The sequence below is a fragment of the Coturnix japonica genome, chromosome W, assembly GCF_054131305.1.
Source record: "Coturnix japonica strain WE chromosome W, WE-NBRP24, whole genome shotgun sequence".
Lineage (NCBI taxonomy): Eukaryota > Metazoa > Chordata > Aves > Galliformes > Phasianidae > Coturnix > Coturnix japonica.
Window position 1 is genome coordinate 26,493,492 of NC_140701.1, and position 22,055 is coordinate 26,515,546.

Consider the following 22,055-nt stretch of genomic DNA (forward strand, 5'->3'; position numbering starts at 1 on the left):
TCTCTTGTTACCTGGTTGCTTCACTGTTGGGACAGCTGGACTGGTAGCTTGTTTCTAGATGGTAACAAATCTCATCAACTAGGAGGCATTTCTGTTACCTTTATCTTGTCAGTGTTCTCTGGAAGTTTGCAGCTTGACCAATTACTGAGATGACACCAATATGATGAGCAGTAAAATGGCGATTTATTCAAGCTAACACACATATATATACCCTATGCCCTTCGTGTACGCCCACTGGAAACGTATACATCATATATCTTGATGGCATGGGGATGGACCTATCTTGTCACAGCCCGAAAAGCGCACACTCGCCTAATACAACATTTCCCCCTCCCCATGCCAAGAAAGCCTTACCCCGTTACAATGCGAACGCTAGTCCTAATCTGAATTATATAAAGGTGTTAGTCCTTATCTAAACAAGTAATTTATAAAGGGAGATATGCAGATTGCAAAGCATGCAGAGATAAGCGATGCTATATCTAACAATATTAGTAGTTTCTAATTAATACGTTCAAGGCACCTTTGGTTATATTATAACATTCATCCTTCTGCTCAGAGTTTCGCATATAACCGCTGGAGCTCCATTTTCTCATTGAACACTCCTTCTATCATACCTTGTAAACAACCTTGTAGACATCTAAATATACATGGCACACATATAATTAATGCAAGAAATATAAGAAGCCCTATCACTAATGCCTTAAGTAGCTGTTTGAGCCATGTCTCAATACCTCCAAACAGACTTCCCAGCCAATCTCCAAAAGGATCATCCTGGATGCCAACCTTCTTGGTGTGTTCTTGTAACCACCCCAACTTCTTGTGCAACAACTCACTATGATCACTCAAGTTAAAACAACACATCCCTTCAAAGTCCTTACACCCATGACCTTGTGCCAGAAGTAAGAAATCAATTGCCGCTCTGTTTTGGAGCACAGCGTGTCTAATGCTCTCTACATCTATAAGCAAATCTGAGAGTAGCCGAGAGGTAACATTAGCCTGTTTAACAGTCCAACAGGCCAGTCTCTCGATTTCTTTTAAAGCGTGTGCAGCAGCCACCCCGGGAGCAGAGAAAGAAGCAAAGACTCTAGCAGTGGGTCCCCATAACCTTACGTCGTCCCCGCAGTCAGGCTCCAGAGCATGCATATCCCTTTTGGCTCGCGAATGATTAAATGCCTTATAGATCTCAAAGATACTTGGGGATAAGATGGTCAATTTCCCCAGATAGCAAGGACCTCCTACTGGGTTCTTAGGAATCCCTTGCCAAGCACGATCCCCACAAATAAGAAATATTCCTGGTGGTAAGGCTTTTGCAGTATCATTGTTCCAAAGTTCTCCCATGAACGAAAATGATCCTTTGGGGATAGGGAAAACACAACAACCTGTGTTGAATGCCATATCTTCACAGTCGACCTTTCGGACAGACCCATCCGTCCTGCTAATATTAACAATCTCACCTATTGAGATGTTTATAGGACAATCTCCAGAACGATAAGGCACCGATCCGTTAGGGTAAAACCCACAATATCCTCCATCAATATCAAAGGTCTCATCATCACGGGGATACACAAGGGTATAGGGGACAGTTTGATTAGTTTTCGGGTCCCAGTAGGGGTCCTCTGGACCAAGAAGTTGCTGCCTAGTCAGAGACAACCTTTTCATTGAGCCAAAGATCATGCACCCAGGGGACAACCATTGTGAGCTATTCTTGTCCCAAGTATCATTTTGTACCATTTGCGAGCCAAGTAAATCCAGCTGCTGGGGCTCCTCGGGAAGAGTGATGTTTAACCTACAAATAGTACAAGCCATTTTCCTTCCGAGATAGTATACGGAATCATTTCCCAGCCACCTCCAAGTTCTTTCTAGTCCATTGCAGTACCGCAAACAGCCACTCTTTTTCCCAAGGTAACCCTTAAACGCAGAGTCATCCCATTCTGGGACCCCTATAAGGCATGTTTGAAAGGGTGACGTAGCTGACTGTAATGCAAGACAAAAGTCTGTTCTTCCTGTCTGATTAGCCCATGTAACCCATAAGTTCCCCGGTTCTTGAATCAAATGAATGCCCCCCAACGGCGACCAACACAGACACAAAAGGCACAACAGCATTAGCATGGTAGTTCTCGTTGGCAGCAAGGGTTGTTTCTCCGAGTTCTCAGGTTTCTTTTTCTTCGGTATCCACGAGAAAGTCCTTCTGAGCTCCTTTGGTTCGGGATTCATTGGGCGTCCGATCAGCAGGTCCTATAAGAGGATACTCAGCTCTTGTTAACTCCCTGATGATTTCTTTTTTGCCACCAATCTCTGGCTTAATTTTTCTTGATGGCACCCAACGTATAACTCCCGTATCCTTGCGTTTTATTGCTGCGTATCCCCTTCCCCAGACCAATATGGACCATCCCGACTCCCAGGACCCATTGTCCAACTTAACCTTTACTGGTGGGCCTTCCTCGATAATTTTCGGCTGCCAATGTCTCTGTATGGGGGTCCTTGAATTTTCCCCTCGCTCAAAATGATTTAATGCATATAGCGCACGGGCCAAAATTTCACCTTGCTGTGATACCGGGATTTTTCCTGAATACCCTTCCCCCTCCCCAAGCACACGAATCTTTTCCTTGAGGAAACGATTGGCCCTTTCTACGATGGCCTGAACATGTGAGTTTCCCGGAATTCCCGTAGTATGTGTGATGTTCCATCGGGCTAGCCACTCTTTGGACGAGCGTGAAACGAAACAAGGACCATTGTCTGTCTTTATGTGGCGTGGCATTCCCAAAACTGCTATGGCCGTGGCCCAGTGGTGTTGCGCTGCTGTAGAATTCGTACGGCCATGTTGGGTAGCCACAATGACAGTAGAAGATGTGTCAATCGTTACAGCGAGCCACTGCCTTGGGGCCATTCGCGGTTCCATTGTAAAGTCTGTCTTCCAGACATCCAATGGGGCAAGACCACGAGGATTAACCCCTGCCCCCAATGCTGGCGCTGAATTACAGTGCAGACAGGTTTGAACGACCTCCCTCGCAACAGTAACTGGAATGGAGCAGGCCCGAGCCAACGCCTTAGCCCCTATGTGCAATGCAGAATGAAGGTCACGAGCCTCCTGCAGGGTATATATCTGACCCCCGGCCATTCGATCTGCGACTTCATTTCCGGCTGTAAAAAATCCTGGGACATCAGAATGGCTACGGACATGGAGGACAGCCACTGGTGCAGTCCTGGCTACTAGAGCGTCCTCTAGCAGGGCTGCAGCCATTGTGTTCGGCTGCCCTTCTTTTCCCATCCGCAAGAGCATCCTAGCTACGAACACAGAATCAGTAACAATGTTGCAGGGAGTCTGGGGCCAGAGGCATAGTGCCACTGCCACTGCCCTGGCTTCAAGCATTTGGACGCTTGCCATACTATCGGATATCAACTTTGATTCCCATTCACCAGCAGGACCCCGCCAAACAGCCACCCCCTGGCCTGTCGCAGATGAGGCATCAGTGAAAATCGTGGGACCATCCACAGGGATGTCCAATACCCTAATTCGCAATGATATTTGGAGAGGTCTTGCCAGATCGAAAATTGGCAGCGAGTCTGAATAGCTAAACTTGCCACTGAAGTCATACACAGCCAACGAGACCTCATCTGGCAGAGGCTGAACATTCCGAAAGGTCCCTGGCAAGTATATGACATCCAGGTCCTTCCTGAAGGCTCTCACCGCTGTGAGGCGAGCCTTTCGGAGCAAAGATGATAACTGCTCCAACCACGGAGTGAACGCTCTTACCGGCTGGGCGGAAAACAACCAGCATAACGGACGAGGGCGAGAGCTAAGGGTATGCCCTACCACCGCAGCTGATCCCTGCTGTGTCATGGTTTTGTAATTTTGTAATTTTGCTATCAGTATTCCACATCATAACATCATGTAAAGTATGGATACTTCTGTTGAATGTGCAGTCCACAGAAGAAGACTACATATCCCAGAGAACAACAGGAGTAACAATAAGTCACGGGACCAGGACTCTATATAATCTCGTTCCCAGGCTGGAGTGCCCTCCTTCTTCTCTCGAACTTCTCGGAGAGTGGGAAGCGTTCCAGCCGTGTCGCCTAGAGTTCACAGTAGGCCTCTCGGTTTTCGGAGACTCTCTCTCTCTGTTTCGTTCGATTTTGTTAGCCTTAATTATATTATATTGTGTTATCTTGTATTTCGATATCATATTTAGTAAAATAAGTTTTTCCTCCTTAGATTGTCGCTGTTTTATCCCACTCCCCTTTTCCCCCTCCTTTCCGGGCCCCGGGGGGGGGCGCGGGGTGGCTTCCCCTGTCACGGGCATAGGTAAATCTAAGTAACCCGTGACAGATTTTTGGTGGAGGATGCGGGCATAGAGCTTTTTAGCTTTTAGAACAACTCTCTCTTTGCTCTTAAAGAGCTTCGTTACGGGAGTGTTGGGAGTGTTATCTTTCCATAGCTGCTCACGGAGAACGTGACCTTGAAATACCAGACAAATTGTCAACATTAAGGGCTGCTGCACATTCTCAGCACTGCTATCTAACTTTTGTGTAGAAAACAAAGGGATTTCTTTCTCCCTTAGAGCAAAGCTAGCTAGCTCTGACTTTTACAGAGCCTGCCAGCTATGAATCCACTCTCCATCCCAGTTGCTCTGTTTAAGGGATTGAAAGCAATTATGATCTTCTTAAAGTATTGGTCAACTATTAACACCATAATTTGGTGTTGTGGAATTGTGCAGATATATAGCCTAATAAGGTGGATACTGATGGAGACACCTGCCTGGTACTTTTATGAGATGTGGTATGGTCAGAATTTTGGCATCTATACCCCAGATGGAATTGTGAATCTTACAAACACTTGCATCCCAGATGGAACAGGCAATTTTACAAATACTTGCATCCCAGATGGAACAGGCAATTTTACAAACACCACCATGTTTAATTCATTGTACAGGCTAAAAAAACCCTTTTTATTTAGGTTGTACTCTCAGATTTCCACACGCTTTTCAATAACTGAGATAGGGTTCATACTTGCATTCATGTTATCACTATCAATGCATGCATATATGTTCCTATGCATTCGTTCTATGCGGAAGTCTCCTCCAGAACCAGAGAATGATGACTGGCAGGGAATATGGAAAGGTTTAGGAAAAGTCTTAGAAGCATGGGGACCCGCAGTGTCATGGGATTTCACTCTTGAACACCTAAGGGACCCTAAGAAATTAAGTGAGTATTTGGGTCAGAGATCTAAGGAGGTAAACCTTATGTGGGGTTTGGCTTATGCATACCGTGCTTTGTATCGTACTATTCTGGAGAGAGAGAGTTTCCGATCTGAGATTCAAGACCAAGTTAACTCTGATCAGTCACAGGAGGCATCAGTAGCAATATCAGTTGCCCCTGTGGAAGGCAAGAAATGGAAACGGGTGTCCATGCGTCTAGAACGAAAAGGAGAAGCACAGGGGGGGGCAGCAGAAGACTCAGGTGCCGGGCATGGAGCAGTACCGAAAAAAGCAAAGGCAAAAACCAAGAGGCATGAAGAAGAGACTGATGATGAGGAGGAAATCACCTATTGTCGACCTCTGAAGCTGACTGAAATCCAAGGCTCAAGAAAGGAGTTCACACGGCGTCAAGATGAAGGTATCCTTGCTTGGTTGCTTCGCTGCTGGGACAACGGGGCCAACAGCTTGTCTCTAGATGGTAATGAAGCTCGCCAACTAGGAAGCATTGCCCAAGATGCAGGTATCGACAGAGGGATTAGCAGATGTTCGGATGGAGCTGCCACTCTCTGGTTGCGGCTGTTAGAAGCCGTGAGAGAAAGGTACCCCTATAAGGATGCTTTGAAGCCTAAATTTGATAGTTGGAATACCGTCCAAAAAGGTATTCAGCGCCTGAGGGAATTGGCCATGGCGAAAATGTTGTACAGCCCTGATCCAAGCGAACTTGACCCTGAGAGAGTGAGGGCCGATCCTGACATGTGGCAGAAAATCACAAGTACAGCACCAGAGAGAATTGCACAGTCGTTGGTATCAGGATCTAAAGGATTCGTGGACAGATGGCCCCGAGTTGTTGAGCTGATTATAATGCTTCAAACCACCGATCAGCAGCTCCCCCAACTGCATGCCGCAGTTTCTGCCATCTCACGGCTAGAAAACCGAGTAGATGAAATGTGCAAGAAATTGTTTCCATCAACTAATTGTAATGATCCCGTAATAGTATCAGAAACAACTGATGAAGGTCAATCCTCGTACGGGCCACCAGGTCTAATGAAGGATCTGATCAAACTAGTCCAGTCCTACTCCCCACCTGCATCATCAAAAGTCTCAGCTGTTAAACGCACACGCTTCCCAGCTCGAGCAAAGAACAACAGTACGATTGCACCGCGTGTTTCCATGTGGCGCTACCTACGTGACCGTGGAGAAGACATGAGGAAGTGGCATGATCAGCCCACGTCTGCACTACGAGCACGGGTGAAAGAACTACTAGACATACCAACCACCAGTGGAGTTGCTCCAGTCATCACAGGTAACCAATAGAGGGGCCCTGCCCTCAGTCAGGGGAGGGAAAGGGATAATAGAGTTTATTGGACTGTGTGGATTCGATGGCCTGGCACATCAGAACCACAGGAATATAAGGCGCTGGTGGATACCGGTGCACAGTGCACCCTAATGCCCTCCAGTCATGAAGGGACAGAATCAATCCATATTTCTGGAGTGACTGGGGGCTCTCAAGAATTGACTGTGCTGGAGGCTGAAATAAGCCTCACTGGCAAAGACTGGCAAAAACATCCTATTGTGACTGGCCCAGGGGCTCCATGTATACTGGGTATTGATTACCTCAGAAGGGGGCATTTCAAGGATCCTAAGGGGTATCGATGGGCCTTTGGGATAGCTGCTGTAGACATGGACAACATTAAGCAGCTGTCTGTTTTTCCTGGCCTGTCAGAGGACCCGTCTGTTGTGGGGCTGCTACGAGTAAAAGAGCAGCAGGTACCGATTGCTACAAAGACAGTGCACAGACGGCAGTATCGCACCAACAGGGATTCCTTGCTCCCCATTCATGATTTGATTCGCCAGTTGGAGAATCAGGGAGTGATCAGTAAAACTCACCTTTTAACAGTCCCATATGGCCAGTGCGTAAAGCCAGTGGAGAATGGAGGCTGACAGTAGACTACCGTGGCCTGAATGAGGTCACACCCCCATTGAGCGCTGCTGTGCCGGATATGTTGGAACTCCAGTACGAGCTGGAGTCAAAAGCAGCCAAATGGTATGCCACCATTGACATTGCCAATGCCTTCTTTTCTATTCCTTTGGCCGCAGAATGCAAGCCACAGTTTGCCTTCACCTGGAGGGGCATTCAGTATACTTGGAACCGTTTGCCCCAGGGGTGGAAACACAGCCCAACCATTTGCCATGGGTTGGTCCAAACTGTACTGGAACAGGGTGGTGCTCCTGAACACCTGCAGTACATTGATGACATTGTTGTGTGGGGCGATACAGCAGAAGAAGTTTTCACAAAAGGAGAGCAGATAATCCAAATTCTTCTACAAGCTGGCTTTGCTATTAAGCGAAGCAAAGTAAAAGGACCTGCCCAGGAAATTCAGTTCTTAGGTATAAAGTGGCAGGATGGACGTCGTCACATCCCAGCAGATGTGATCGACAAAATCACTGCCATGTCTCCACCAACTAGCAAGAAAGAGACACAATCTTTCCTGGGTGCAGTGGGCTTTTGGAGGATGCACATTCCAAACTACAGCCTCATTGTAAGCCCCCTTTATCAGGTAACGCGGAAGAAGAATGATTTTGCATGGGGCCCTGAGCAGCAGCAGGCTTTTGAACAGATTAAACAAGAGATAGCCCGTGCTGTAGCCCTGGGGCCAGTACGGACTGGACAGGATGTAAAGAACATCCTCTATACTGCTGCTGGAGAGAAAGGCCCCACTTGGAGTTTGTGGCAAAGAGCCTCAGGAGAGACCCGAGGCCGACCCCTGGGATTCTGGAGTCGATCATATAAGGGGTCTGAAGAGTGCTACACTCCAACTGAGAAGGAGATCTTAGACGCGTATGAGGGGGTTCGGGCTGCTTCCGAAGTAGTCGGGACTGAAACACAGCTCCTTTTGGCACCTCGACTGCCAGTGCTGAACTGGATGTTCAAAGGACAGGTTCCCTCCACCCATCATGCTACCGATGTCACTTGGAGCAAGTGGATTACGCTGATTATACAGCGAGCGCGAATGGGAAACCTCAATCATCCAGGAATCCTAGAGGTAATCATGGACTGGCCTGAAGATAAAAAGTTTGGAACATCACCAGCAGAAGAGATGTCACATGCTAAAGAGGCCCCACCATACAACGAATGACCAGAAAATGAAAAGAAATATGCCCTATTCACTGACGGATCATGTCGCATTGTAGGGAAGCATCGCAAATGGAAAGCTGCTGTGTGGAGCCCCGCACGACAGGTTGCAGAGGCCACTGAAGGTAAAGGAGAATCAAGTCAATTCGCAGAGGTAAAGGCTGTTCAGCTAGCTTTAGATGTGGCTGAACGGGAGAGGTGGCCAATGCTGTATCTTTATACTGACTCATGGATGGTGGCAAATTGCCTCTTGGGGGTGGTTACAGCGGTGGGAACAAAATAACTAGCAACGGAGGGGTAAACCTGTTTGGGCCGCTGAACTATGGAAGGACATTGCTGACCGAACAAAGAATATGGTTGTAAAGGTGCGTCACATGGATGCACATGTACCCAAAAGTCGGGCTACTGAAGAACAACAAAACAACCATCAGGTAGATAAAGCTGCCAGAATTGAGGTGTCTCAAATCGACTTGGACTGGCAGAATAAGGGCGAATTATTTCTAGCTCGATGGGCTCATGAGACCTTAGATCATCAAGGAAGAGACACGACATATAAGTGGGCCTTAATGGGGGGTGGACTTAACCATGGACGCTATTGCGCAGATTATTCATGATTGTGAAACATGTGCCATAATTAAACAAGCCAAAAGGATGAAACCTCTCTGGGAGGAAGGGCGATGGCAAAAGTATAAATATGGGGAGGCGTGGCAGGTTGATTATATCACCTTGCCACGATCTCGCAGTGGTAAGTGTTATGTACTCACCATGGTAGAGGCAACCACTGGGTGGCTTGAAACATACGCAGTACCCCATGCTACTGCTCAAAACACCATATTAGGTCTTGAGAAACAAGTCCTATGGCGACATGGCACCCCAGAAAGAATTGAATCTGATAATGGGACACATTTCAAAAATTGTCTTATAAATACTTGGGCCAAATTTCATGGCATTGAGTGGATTTCTCATATTCCCTACCATGCACCAGCTTCTGGTAAAATTGAACGATATAATGGGTTGTTAAAAACTATGTTGAAAGCAATGGGTGGTGGAACATTTAAGCACTGGGAGAAGAATCTGGCAGAAGCCACTTGGTTGGTCAATACTAGAGGATCTGTCAATCGTGATGGTCCTAGTCAATCTAGCCCCCTACACACTATAGAAGGAGATAAGGTCCCTGTTGTACATGTAAAGAACATGTTGGGAAAAGCTGTTTGGGTCCTTCCAGCTTCTGGAAAGGGCAAACCTATCCGTGGAACTGTCTTTGCCCAGGGACCTGGGTGCACTTGGCGGGTAATGCAGAAGGATGGGGATGTTCAGTGTGTACCACAAGGGAATTTGATGTTGGGGGAGTGCAGTCAATAATTTTATGTATCTATATATATATATACGTTTGCATGTGTAGTGTATTTTAGTTATTATAGTTATACATTTAGTTATGTTACATGGAATTCTACTATTTAGCTATCATAGATTTACATACGTGTATATATATGTATATATATATTAACCATGATGTAATAATGTAGAATAAGGGGTGGAATGTCATGGTTCTGTAATTTTGTAATTTTGCTATCAGTATTCCACATCATAACATCATGTAAAGTATGGATACTTCTATTGAATGTGCAGTCCACAGAAGACTACATATCCCAGAGAACAACATGGTCAGTGATAAGTCACGGGGCCAGGACGCTATATAATCTTGTTCCCAGGCTGAAATGTTCTTCTTCTCTCGAACTTCTAGGAGAGTGGGAAGCGTTCCAGCCATGTTGCCTAGAGTTCACAGTAGGCCTCTCGGTTTTCGGGGACTCTCTCTCTCTGTTCGTTCGATTTATTAGCCTCAATTATATTAAATTGTGTTATCTTGTATTTCGATATCATATTTAGTAAAATAAGTTTTTCCTCCATAGACTGCCACTGTTTTTATCCCATTTCCCTTTTCCCCCTCCTTTCCGGGCCCCGGGGGGCCCTACGGGGCATGGGTAAATCAAAGTAACCCATGACAGGGTCCCATATTGGGTTGTGGGGCCTGTATGGCATCTGTGGGGCCCATATGGGGTCTATGGGGCCCATATGGGGTTGTGGGTCCTGTATGGTGTATATGGGGCCCATATGGGATTGTGGGTCCTATATGGTGTTGTGGGGCCTCTATGGGGTCGTTGGGCCCATATGGGGTTGTGGGGCCTGTATGGGGTTGTGGGGCACAGATGGCGTTGTGGGGCCCATATGGGGTTGTGGCACCTGTATGTGGTTGTGGCGCCTGTTTGGGGTCTATGGAGCCTATACGGTGCTGTGGCTCTCATATGTGGTTGTGGGGCATGTATAAGGTTGCGGGGCCTTTATGGGGTTGTTGGGCCTGTATGTGGTTGTGGGGCCTGTATGGAGTCTATGTGGCCCATATGGTGTTGTGGAGGCTGTATGGGATTCTATGGGGCCAATATGGGGTCTATGGGCCTATAAGGGTCTATGGGGCTCATACGTGGTTTTGGGGCCCATATGTGGTTGTGGGGCCTGTATGGAGTCTATGGGGCCCATATGGGGTTGTGTGGCCTATATGGGGTCTATGGGGCTCATACGTGGTTTTGGGGCCCATATGTGATTGTGGGGCCTGTATGGGGTCTATGGGGTCCATATGGGGTTGTGGGACTCATATGGGGTCAAAAAGGCCCATAAAGGGTTGTGGGGCCCTTATGTGTTTGTGGGGCTTATATGGGGTTGTGGGGCCTGTATGGGATTCTATGGGACACATATGGGGTTGTGTGGCCTATATGGGGTTGTGGGGCTCATATGTGGTTGTGGGGTCTGTATGGGATCTATGGGGCCTGTATGGGGTTGTGCGGCCTATATGAGGCCTATGGGGCCCATATGGGGTTTTGGGGACGGTATGGGGTCTATGAGGTCTATATGGAGTTGTTGGGCCTGTATGGGGTTGTGGGGACTATATGGGGTCTATGGGGCCCATATGGGATTGTGGGGCTGTCACGGTTTGAACTAAAAATCCACCTGCGTCCGTGACAGGGGACCGTGGGCCCCGGAGGGGCCCTAGGCCGAAAGGAAAAAAATTAATTAGGAAAAGAAAACAGCGGCAACGATCTAAGGAGGCACACTTATTTACTAAATACTATATCAAAATACAGGATAACACAATATAATACAATATAATTGAAAATTGAGCTAACGAATCAAGCAAAATAGGAGAGAGAATGAGTCCCGTAACCGAGAGGCCTACTGTGAAATCTAGGCGAGACGGCTGAAGGCTCCCACACACTCCCCTGAATGCCGGAACTCGAAAGACGTCAGTCTATTCTGCGACTGAGTTAATATAGAGTCCAGGTCCCGTGACCTATCGTGTTGTTCCCTGGGAGATGTAGTCTTCTTCTGTAAGTTGCAGATTCAGTAAAATTATTCATGCTTTATATGATGTTATGATGTGGAATACTGATAGCAAAAATTACAAAATTATTAAACCATGACATTCCACCCCTTATTCTACATCATTACATTATGTTTATACATACATACACACTCATATGTATAATTGTGAATAATCAGCAACCTTATTTTTTCTCAACAATTTATATTTATTCCATACAAATCCCTAAGTTGAGAACAAAACTCTGTAACCTAACCTACTATTTATTAATTTTGAGAAAATAGCAAAACTGCCAGAAAAAGGAAAACGTGTCAGCGGTAGAGGGAAAAGGCAGCGCTAGTAGGGCGTCCCCCACATCAAGGTGCACTCATCTTTTCCCAGCCACCACAGCAGATTTCCTTTTGACTTATACTTCTTTCCATGTGTGCTCTACACATGCATGGCCAGTGCACGATATAGAGTCCAGATGGAAAAACTTGCTTACAAAATGCCCAATTAAGGTATATAGGAAGAAGTGTTTCCTTAACATTAATCCACTCTATCTTAAGTCCTGTACCTAACTGAACTATCTTGCACCTAATTGAAATATTTTCTGAGACTCTACCTATATATTTACAGGAAAATCATTGGCTGCACTCCCCCAACATCAAATTCCCTTGTGGTACACATTGGACATTCCCATTTTTGTCCATCACCCACCACGTGCACCCAGGTCCCTGAGCAAAGACAGTACCCCGGAGAGGTTTGCCCTTTCCAGACGCTGGAAGGACCCAAACTGTCTTTCCTAAGATCTCCTTCTCAGTTGGAGTGTAGCGCTCCTCAGACCCTTTATATGCTCGACTCCAAAATCCTAGGGGTCGGCCTCGGGTCTCTCCTGAGGCTCTTTGCCACAAACTCCAGGTGGGACCTTTCTCTCCAGCAGCAGTGTAGAGGATGTTCTTCACATCCTGTCCCGTCCGTACTGGCCCCAAGGCCACGGCACGGGCTATTTCTTGTTTTATCTGCTCAAAAGCCTGCTGCTGCTCAGGACCCCATGAGACATTATTCTTCTTCCGTGTTACCTGATAGAGAGGGCTCACTATGTGACTGTAGTTTGGGACATGCATTCTCCAAAAGCCCACTACTCCCAGAAAAGATTGGGTCTCTGTTTTATTTGTGGGCGGAGACATAGCAGTGATTTTGTCAATCACATCTGCTGGGATGTGACGACGTCCATCTTGCCATTTTATGCCTAAGAACTGGATTTCCTGGGCAGGCCCCTTCACCTTGCTGCGCTTTATGGCAAAACCAGCTTTCAAAAGAATTTGGATTATCTGTTTCCCTTTCTTGGAAACCTCTGCTGCTGTATGGCCCCACACTACAATGTCATCAATTTACTGCAAGTGCTCAGGAGCATTACCCTGTTCCAAAACAGCTTGGATCAATCCATGGCAAATTGTTGGGCTGTGCTTCCACCCCTGGGGTAAACGGTTCCAGGTATACTGAATACCTCTCCAGGTAAAAGCAAACTGTGGCCTACATTTTGCAGCCAATGGGATGGAAAAGAAGGCATTAGCAATATCAATGGTGGCATACCACCTAGCTTCATTTGACTCCAGTTCATACTGGAGTTCTAGCATGTCTGGTACAGCAGCACTTAATGGAGGTGTAACTTCATTCAGGCCATGGTAATCTACCGTCAGCCTCCTTTCCCCACTGCTTTTACGCACTGGCCATATGGGGCTGTTAAAAGGCGAGTGTGTTTTGCTAATCACTCCCTGATTTTCTAATTGGCGAATTAGCTTGTGAATGGGGAGCAATGAGTCCCTATTTGTGCGGTACTGCCGTCTGTGAACCACTTTGGTGGCAATTGGTACCTCTTGGTCTTTTACCTGGAGCAACCCCACAGCAGAAGGATCATCTGACAGACCAGGTAAAGTTGACAGCTGCTTAACACCATTTGTGTTTACAGCAGCTATCCCAAAGGCCCATCGATACCCCTTGGGATCCTTGAAATATCCCATCCTAAGGTAATCGATTCCCAGTATACATGGAGCCTCTGGACCAGTCACAATAGGGTGCATTCGCCAGTTTTTACCAGTGAGGCTTATTTCGGCCTCCAACATAGTCAATTCTTGGGAACCCCCAGTCACTCCATGGATATATATTGGTTGTGTCCCTTGGTGACTTGAGGGCATTAGGGTGCATTGTGCACCAGTGTCCACCAAGGCTTTATATTTCTGTGGTTGAGATGTGCCAGGCCACTTAATCCACACAGTCCAGTATACTCTGTTGTCCCTTTCCCCCCCCTGGCTGGGGGCAGGGCCCCTCTATTGTTTACCTCGTTGACTTGCAGCAACTGGAACTCTCCCCTTCTTGGAAGAGTTCACCTTGGTAGTTGTTTCACCTTGTAATTCTTTCACTCGTGCCTGAAGTGCAGAAGTGGATGAATTACACCACTTCTTCATGTCCTCCCCATGACTACAGAGGAAAAGCAACAAGGCAAGACGTGTAGTCTCATCGTTGATTCGAGGTGACTTATCATCGTCATTTGCTTGAATACGAGGACGTCTCTTTTTAATGGTTGAGATTTTCGATGATACAGGTCGAGAGGAACTCATGTTGTTTAGCTTCCTCAATAGGCGATTGTGGAAATCCTGCTTTCCATCATCTTGTACCACCGTGGATTCATCTACATCACGCACATTAGCCAATTTGTCAATAATATCATTTTGTGTTCCCTCCACTTCGTTTAACCTTTCCACAATTTTGACAATGGCTGAAGTATACAGATTAACTTCTGTGGCGCTTATAAATAATTCAAGTTCCTGAAGTCTGCTAATTAGTTCATTCACAAAGGGTTTCCTGTCCCCTTTGCCATATACTAATGCAAGTGCACTGGCATTCTTTTCTGGAGCTGCTTTTGTAATGTCACGCCACATTAGTCGTGGAACGCGGACTGCTTCAGGATCATGTAATTGGTCTGGATCATTACGATTGAACTCGCGGCTGTATAGCATTTCCACCAGAGCATTTTCTCTCAAAAATTGGATACCTTTCTCAATATCAGTCCATTTCTTTCTCTCAGGCTCCAAGTCCCGTTTAAAGGGGAATCTATCTCTTACCGCTATCAACATCCGCTTCCAGAGGGTGTAGGACCGATTTTGGCATGTGCCAATACCTCTGTCCACACGTGGGTCCCTGGAAATGCTACCCAGTTGGCGAGCTTCACTGCCATCGAGCCACGCACTGTTGGCGCCATTGTCCCAGCAGTGAAGTAACCAAGTGACCATATTTTATTTTGGCTGACGTGTGTAATCCTTTCTTAGATCTCGAATTTCACTCAGTTTAAAAGATCGATCAATAATGGTCGTAATACTTTGCTCACCTTTTGCTCTATCAAGAGTCCCAGGTGTTGATGGTGGCAACTGTGTTGATGAGGCTGCCCCATCTATACGTTTGGACTTGAGAAATTCTCGTAAAGAAAAAGTAGCTTTTGGCTCCTCTTCTGACTCTGACCCTGACGCTGATGCTTGTGTTATTTCCTCCAGGTAACCCTCCTTCTTTTTCCTCTCTCCTAACTTTCTCTGCTCCTCTAACTTCTTCTGCTCCTCTATCATCTTCTGCTCCTCTATCATCTTCTTATACCCCTCTAACATCCTCTGCTCCTCCAACTTCTTCTGGTCTTCTGACTTCCCCTGCTCTCCCGAGTCCCCCGAGTCTCCTGAGTCCTGCTCTCCTAACTCCCTCCGCTCTTCTAACTCCTTCTGCATTTTCTCTAACTGAGTTGAAACTTGTTTTGTCTTTCGCCCTCTTACAGGGGCAACCAACATTGTATCTGGTGTCCCCGATGGTTGGTCAAATTGAACTACATGTGCCCCCAGTGGCTGGCCAATTTGGACTACATGTGCCCCTGGTAGTTGGTTAAATACATTCAACTCACCCTGGAGGGCACATAGCTGGTCTCGGAGAGCGTTCCGCTCAAACTGGACGGCACCAAGCTCAGTCTGGAGGCTGTTGTAGTTGGACTGGAGAGTGTTGTACCCAAACCGGAGGACGTTATGCTCGGCCTGGAGGGCAGTGTGCTCAGTCTGGAGAGTGTTGAGCTCGGTCCGGAGGGCATTGTGCTCAGTCTGAAGAGCGTTATGCTCGGACTGGAGGGCATTGTGCTCAGTCTGAAGAGCGTTATGCTCGGACCGGAGGGCATTATGCACAGACTGAAGAGTGTTGTGCTCGGACTGGAGGGTGTCGCAGTTGGATTGGAAGGCATCATGCTTGGCCTGGAGGGTGCCGCACTCAGACTGGATGGCGTCATACTTGGACTGGAGAGTGTTGTGCTCGGTCTGGAGGGCATTGTGCTCGGTCCGTAGGGCATCGCGCTCAGTCTGGAGAGTGTTGTACTCGGACCGGAGGGCGCTGTGCTCGGACTGGAGAGTGTCGTGCTCGGACCGGAGGGCGCTGTGCTCGGACTGGAGAGTGTCATGCTCGAACCGGAGGGTGCTGTGCTCGGACTGGAGAGTGTCATGCTCAGACCGGAGGGCGCTGTGCTCGGACTGGAGAGTGTTGAGTTGGGATTGCAGGGAGCTTTTCTCATCCCAAAGTTTTTCTGCGTCAGCTCTAAGATTCTCTTTCTCGTACCAGATTGAGTCTCGTTGGTACAGGAGATCTTTTCTCTCAGCCTCAAAAGCTTTTTCTCTCTCTACCTTCTCATCCCAAAGTTTTTCTGCGTCAGCTCTAAGACTCTCTTTCTCATACGAGATTGAGTCTCGTTGGTACAGGAGATCTTTTCTCTCGGCTTCAAAAGCTTTTTCTCTCTCTACCTTCTCAGTCCAAAGATTTTCTGCCTCAGCTATAAGACTCTCCTTCTCGGCCCTGAGACTCTCTCTCTCAGCTTCAAAAACTTCCCTCTCAGGAATGGTATTGACTAAGGCCCGATAAGCATTAGCTAGGCCCAAAATCATTTGTGCCTCCTGAGATCTGCCTGAGCCACAACATTCCTGCCTCAAATATGCAATCAAACTCTCAGGATTCTTCAAGTGTTCAGGAGTGAAGCTCCATAACACTGAAGATGTCTGTCCTTTGAGAATCTCTCCAAAACCTATCCACACTCCCTGCCACTCAGTATTCTCTGGTTCTAGGGAAGACTTCCTCCGGATGTTATAAATCCAGATACTGAGTGAGATTATTACAATAATCAACAGTAAGATCAGGGAGATTAAGAGTGTGGCCCACTGATCATTCAAAAACTGCATAAAGGATTCATAGAAAGAAAGAGGAGCACGCTTAAAAATCACCATTTCTGTATAATTAGTTGCATTAGTTGCTCCCTCTGGAGCTGTATACAGATACGAAGTGAGCATTGCTAACCATGCTTTCAATCCATTATAGAATTGTATAGCTCCATAAGAAAAAGTGGCTAGCTTAAACATGACCCAATATGTTCGGAGCGTCTCAAAAAAGGAACCAATGGCACACAGTCCCTGGTAAAACAAATTTAGTAGAGAAAACATTTTTTTCCTCCAATAGAGAGAAAAAAAAGTAAAAGAAAACAAAGCTCAGCAGTGTTTATAAAATATACCGGAGTATTGGCAGTCCGCCTGGACTTTCAAGGTCAAGCTCGCAGGTGCAGAATCGCAAACACGAGATAGCTCCTTAACAGGGAAAAAAACTCGTAGCTCTGTTAAAAGCTAAAAGAGCAACAGAAGAAAACACAGAAAAACAGCAACTCAATTTGCCCGCATTCTCCACCAAAATCTGTCACGGTTTGAACTAAAAATCCACCTGCGTCCGTGACAGGGGGCCGTGGGCCCCGGAGGGGCCCTAGGCCGAAAGGAAAAAAATTAATTAGGAAAAGAAAACAGCGGCAACGATCTAAGGAGGCACACTTATTTACTAAATACTATATCGAAATACAGGATAACACAATATAATACAATATAATTGAAAATTGAGCTAACGAATCAAGCAAAATAGGAGAGAGAATGAGTCCCGTAACCGAGAGGCCTACTGTGAATCTAGGCGAACGGCTGAAGGCTCCCACACACTCCCCTGAACGCCAGAACTCGAAAGACGTCAGTCTATTCTGCGACTGAGTTAATATAGAGTCCAGGTCCCGTGACCTATCGTGTTGTTCCCTGGGAGATGTAGTCTTCTTCTATAAGTTGCAGATTCAGTAAAATTATTCATGCTTTATATGATGTTATGATGTGGAATACTGATAGCAAAAATTACAAAATTATTAAACCATGACAGGGGCTCGTATGGGGTCTATGGGGCTCATATGGGGTTGTGGGGTCTATATGGGGTGTATAAGGCCTGTATGGGGTCTATGAAGCCCATATGGGGTTGTGGGGTCTGTATGGGGTTTATGGGGCCATATGGGGTTGTGGGTCAGTATGGGGTCTATGAAGCCCATATGGGGTTGTGGGGCCTGTATGGGGTTTATGTGGCCTGTATGGAGCCTATGGGGCCTGTATGGGGTCTATGGGGCCTGTATGGGGTCTATGGGTCCCATATGGTGTTGTGAGACATGTATGGCATCTATGGGGCCCATATGGGGTTGTAGGGCCCATATGGGGTTGTGGGGTCTGTATGGGGTCTATGAAGCCCATATGGGGTGTATGGGGCCTGTATGGGGTCTATGAAGCCCATATGGGGTTGTGGGGCCTGTATGGGGTTTATGTGGCCCATATGGGGTTGTGGGTTCTGTATGGAGTCTATGGGTTCTGTATGGGGCCTATGGGGCCTGTATGGGGTTGTAGGGCCCATATGTGGTTGTGGGGCCTATGTGGGGTTTTGGCGCCATTATGGGGTCTATGAGGCTCATATTGGGTTGTGGGGCCTGTATGGGGTCTCTGGGGCTTTTAAGGGGTTGTGCGTTTCATATGGGGTAGTGAGGCCTATATGTTGTTGTAGGGCCTGTATGGGGTCTATGGGGCACATATGGGGTTGTGGGGCTTATTTGGGGTTGTGGGGCTTATTTGGGGTTGTGGGGTCTATATGAAGTCTATGGGGCCTATGTGGGTTTGTGGGGTCTATATGAAGTCTATGGGGCCTATGTGGGTTTGCGGGGCTTTTATGGGGTCACTGGGGCCTATATAGGGTTGTGGGGCCTGTATGGGGCTATGGGGCCGGTATGGGGTTGTGAGGTTCATATTGGGTTTTGGGGCCTGTGTGGGGTCTATAGGGCACATATGGCTTTTTGGGGCCTTTATATGGTCTATGGGGCCCATATGAAGTTGTGGGGCCTGTATGGGGTCTATGGGGCCCATATGGGATTGTGGGGCCTATATGGTGTTGTGGGGTCTGTATCGGGTTGTGGGGCCTATATGGGGTCCATGGGTCCCATCTTGGGTTGTGTCGTCTGTATGGGGTTGTGGGGCTCATATGTGGTTGTGGATCTCATATGTGGTTGTGGGGCTTGTATGGGTTCTATGGGGCCTGTATAACATTGTGGGGCCTTTATGGAGTTGTGTGGCCTGTATGGGGTCTATGGGGCCCAAATGGGGTTGTGGGGCATGTATGGGATTCTATGGGGCCCATATGGGGTTGTGTGGCCTATGTGGGGTCTATGGGGCTCATATGTGGTTTTGGGGCCCATATGGGGCTGTGTGGCCTATATGGGGTTTTGAGGCCTGTATGGGGTCTGTGGGGCCTGTATGGGTTCTATGGGGCCTGCATGGGGTTGTGGGGACTGTATGGGGTCTATGGGGCCTGTATGTGGTTGTGGGGCCTCTATGGAATCTTTGGGGTGCATATGGGATCTATGGGGCCTGTGTGGTGTTGTGGTGCCTATATGAGGCATAGGGGGCCCATATGGGGTTTTGGGGCCTCTATGGGGCCCATTGGGTCTATATGGAGTTGTGGGGCCTATATGGGATCTATGGGGCCCATATGGGATTGTGGGTCCTGTATGGCGTCTATGGGTCCCTATGGGTTTGGGGCCTATAAGTTTTTGTGGCGCCTGTATGTTGTCTATGCAGCCTATATGGGGTTTTGGGGCTTGTATGGGGTTGTGCGGCCTGTATGGGGTCTATGTGTCCCATATGGGGTTGTTGGGCCTATATGGTATTCTGTGTCCTGTACGGGGTTGTGGGGCCTATATGGGGTCTATGGGTCCCATATGGGGTTTTGGGGCCTATATGGGGTTTACGGGGCCTATATGGGGTTGTGGGGCTCATATGGGGTTGTGGAACCTGTAAGGGGTCTTGTCTCGCTCCATTTTAGGAGTGAGGCAAAGGTTCTTTTGATATGTTATGCTCGGCGTGAGATTAAGAAGAAGAATATTCAAATGTTGATCCGACCAGTTTATTAGAAATGATAGACAACTGAGGGGATGGGGAAGGGAGAGTGACGAAATATCAAAATTAGGGTGATGGGGAAGGGAAAGTAGGTGATAGAAAAAGGTAGAAAAGAGCAAGAATTACGTTAAAGCGGGTAATAGTCACCTCCTGGATGCAGCAGCGTCCCGTAGCACGTTGTTAACGTTGGTCCGGGGCAAAATAAGTGTAGGGGAGAGCAGCAGCGGAGTAGCAGGCCGTAAGCAGCAAATCGGTGCGTCGCAGAGAAGATGGTCAGAGTACCGTGGTCTCTAGAAGCAGAGTCTCAGGCAGCGAGGTCTCGTTGGGATTGTAGGGCCCATACGGGGTTGTGGGGCCTGTATGGGATCCTATGGGGCACATATGGGGTTGTGTGGCTCATAATTGGTTGTGGGGTCTGTATGGGGTCTATGGGGCTCATAAGGGGTTGTGGGGCCTGCAAGGAGTTGTGGGGACTGTATGGGATCTATGGGGCCTGTATGGGGTTGTGGGGCCTATGTGGGGTTTTGGCACCATTATGGGGTCTATGAGGCTCATATTGGGTTGTGGGGCCTGTATGGGGTCTATAGGGCACATATGGCTTTTTGGGGCCTTTATATGGTCTATGGGGCCCATATGAAGTTGTGGGGCCTGTATGGGGTCTATGGGTCCCTATGGGTTTGGGGCCTATAAGTTTTTGTGGCGCCTGTATGTTTTCTATGCAGGCTATATGGGGTTTTGGGGTCTGTATGGGGTTTTGATATCTGTATGGGGTTTTGGGGTCATGGGCCCTGTATGGGGTTGTGGGGCCTGTATGGGGTCTATGGGTCCCATATGGTGTTGTGAGACATGTATGGCATCTATGGGGCCCATATATGTCGGCTCTTCCTATCGTTGTGAAGCAGAATTCACCAAGCGTTGGATTGTTCACCCACTAATAGGGAACGTGAGCTGGGTTTAGACCGTCGTGAGACAGGTTAGTTTTACCCCACTGATGATGTGTCGTTGCGTTAGTAGTGAAAGGTGTGCGTTAAAATCAAAAATTGTAACTGATATTGCTATTTCGGAGGAAATGCTCTTATTTTGTAGAGGAATTGTGGTATTCTAAAAGTAGTGTGTCATATTGTGCTGCCATAGATCGTTTTGTGGAGAAAATGTCATCTTAATGATGAAAAAGAAAGGATTTTGGGGATACGATGCAATTCTAAGGGATGAAAAACATCATTTTGGTATGTAAATCATATTTTTGAAAGGATAAAGAGTGATTCTTAAATCAGAACTTTAATTTTTTGAAAATAATCACTCACATTAACTCATAAACCCACCCTAAATCAAACCCTAAATCAAAACCTTTCGCAAACCCTAAATCAAACCCTAAATCAAACCTGAAATCAAACTTGAAATCAAACACTTTTGCAAACTGTAAATCAAAGGGGGATAGTTAAAGTTAGTTTATAGAAACAAGTAAAGGAAACTTAAAGGTAGTTTGTAGAAATAAGTAAAGGAAACTTAAAGGTAGTTTATAGAAATAAGTAAAAGAAACTTAAAGGTAACAAGTAAAAGAAACAAGGGGCCTGGGAGAGCATGGAAGTATGCAGATAAGGAATGAGACCTCACGGACGACATCAGGCAAGGAGGAGAATAGATAATGTAAATACCAGAAGAGGAGTTGCATCCCCCTGATAAGAACAAGAGGGGGTCTGCATGCTAAAGAACTATTGAATATGGATCAGAATTCCGAGAACTATTGACTATGTATTAGAATTCCAAGAAATCATTGACTATGTATTAGAAGTCCAAGAAATCATTGACTGTGTATTAGAAGTCTGAGAAATCATTGACTATGTATTAGAAGTCCGAGAAATCATTGACTGTGTATTAGAAGTCTGAGAAATCATTGACTATGTATTAGAATTCCGAGAAATCATTGATTATGTATTAGAAGTCCGAGAAATCATTGACTGTCTATTAGAATTACAAGAAATCATTGACTATGTATTACAAGTCCAAGAAAACATTGACTATGTATTAGAAATCAAAGAAATCATTGACTATGTATTAGAAGTCTGAGAAATCAT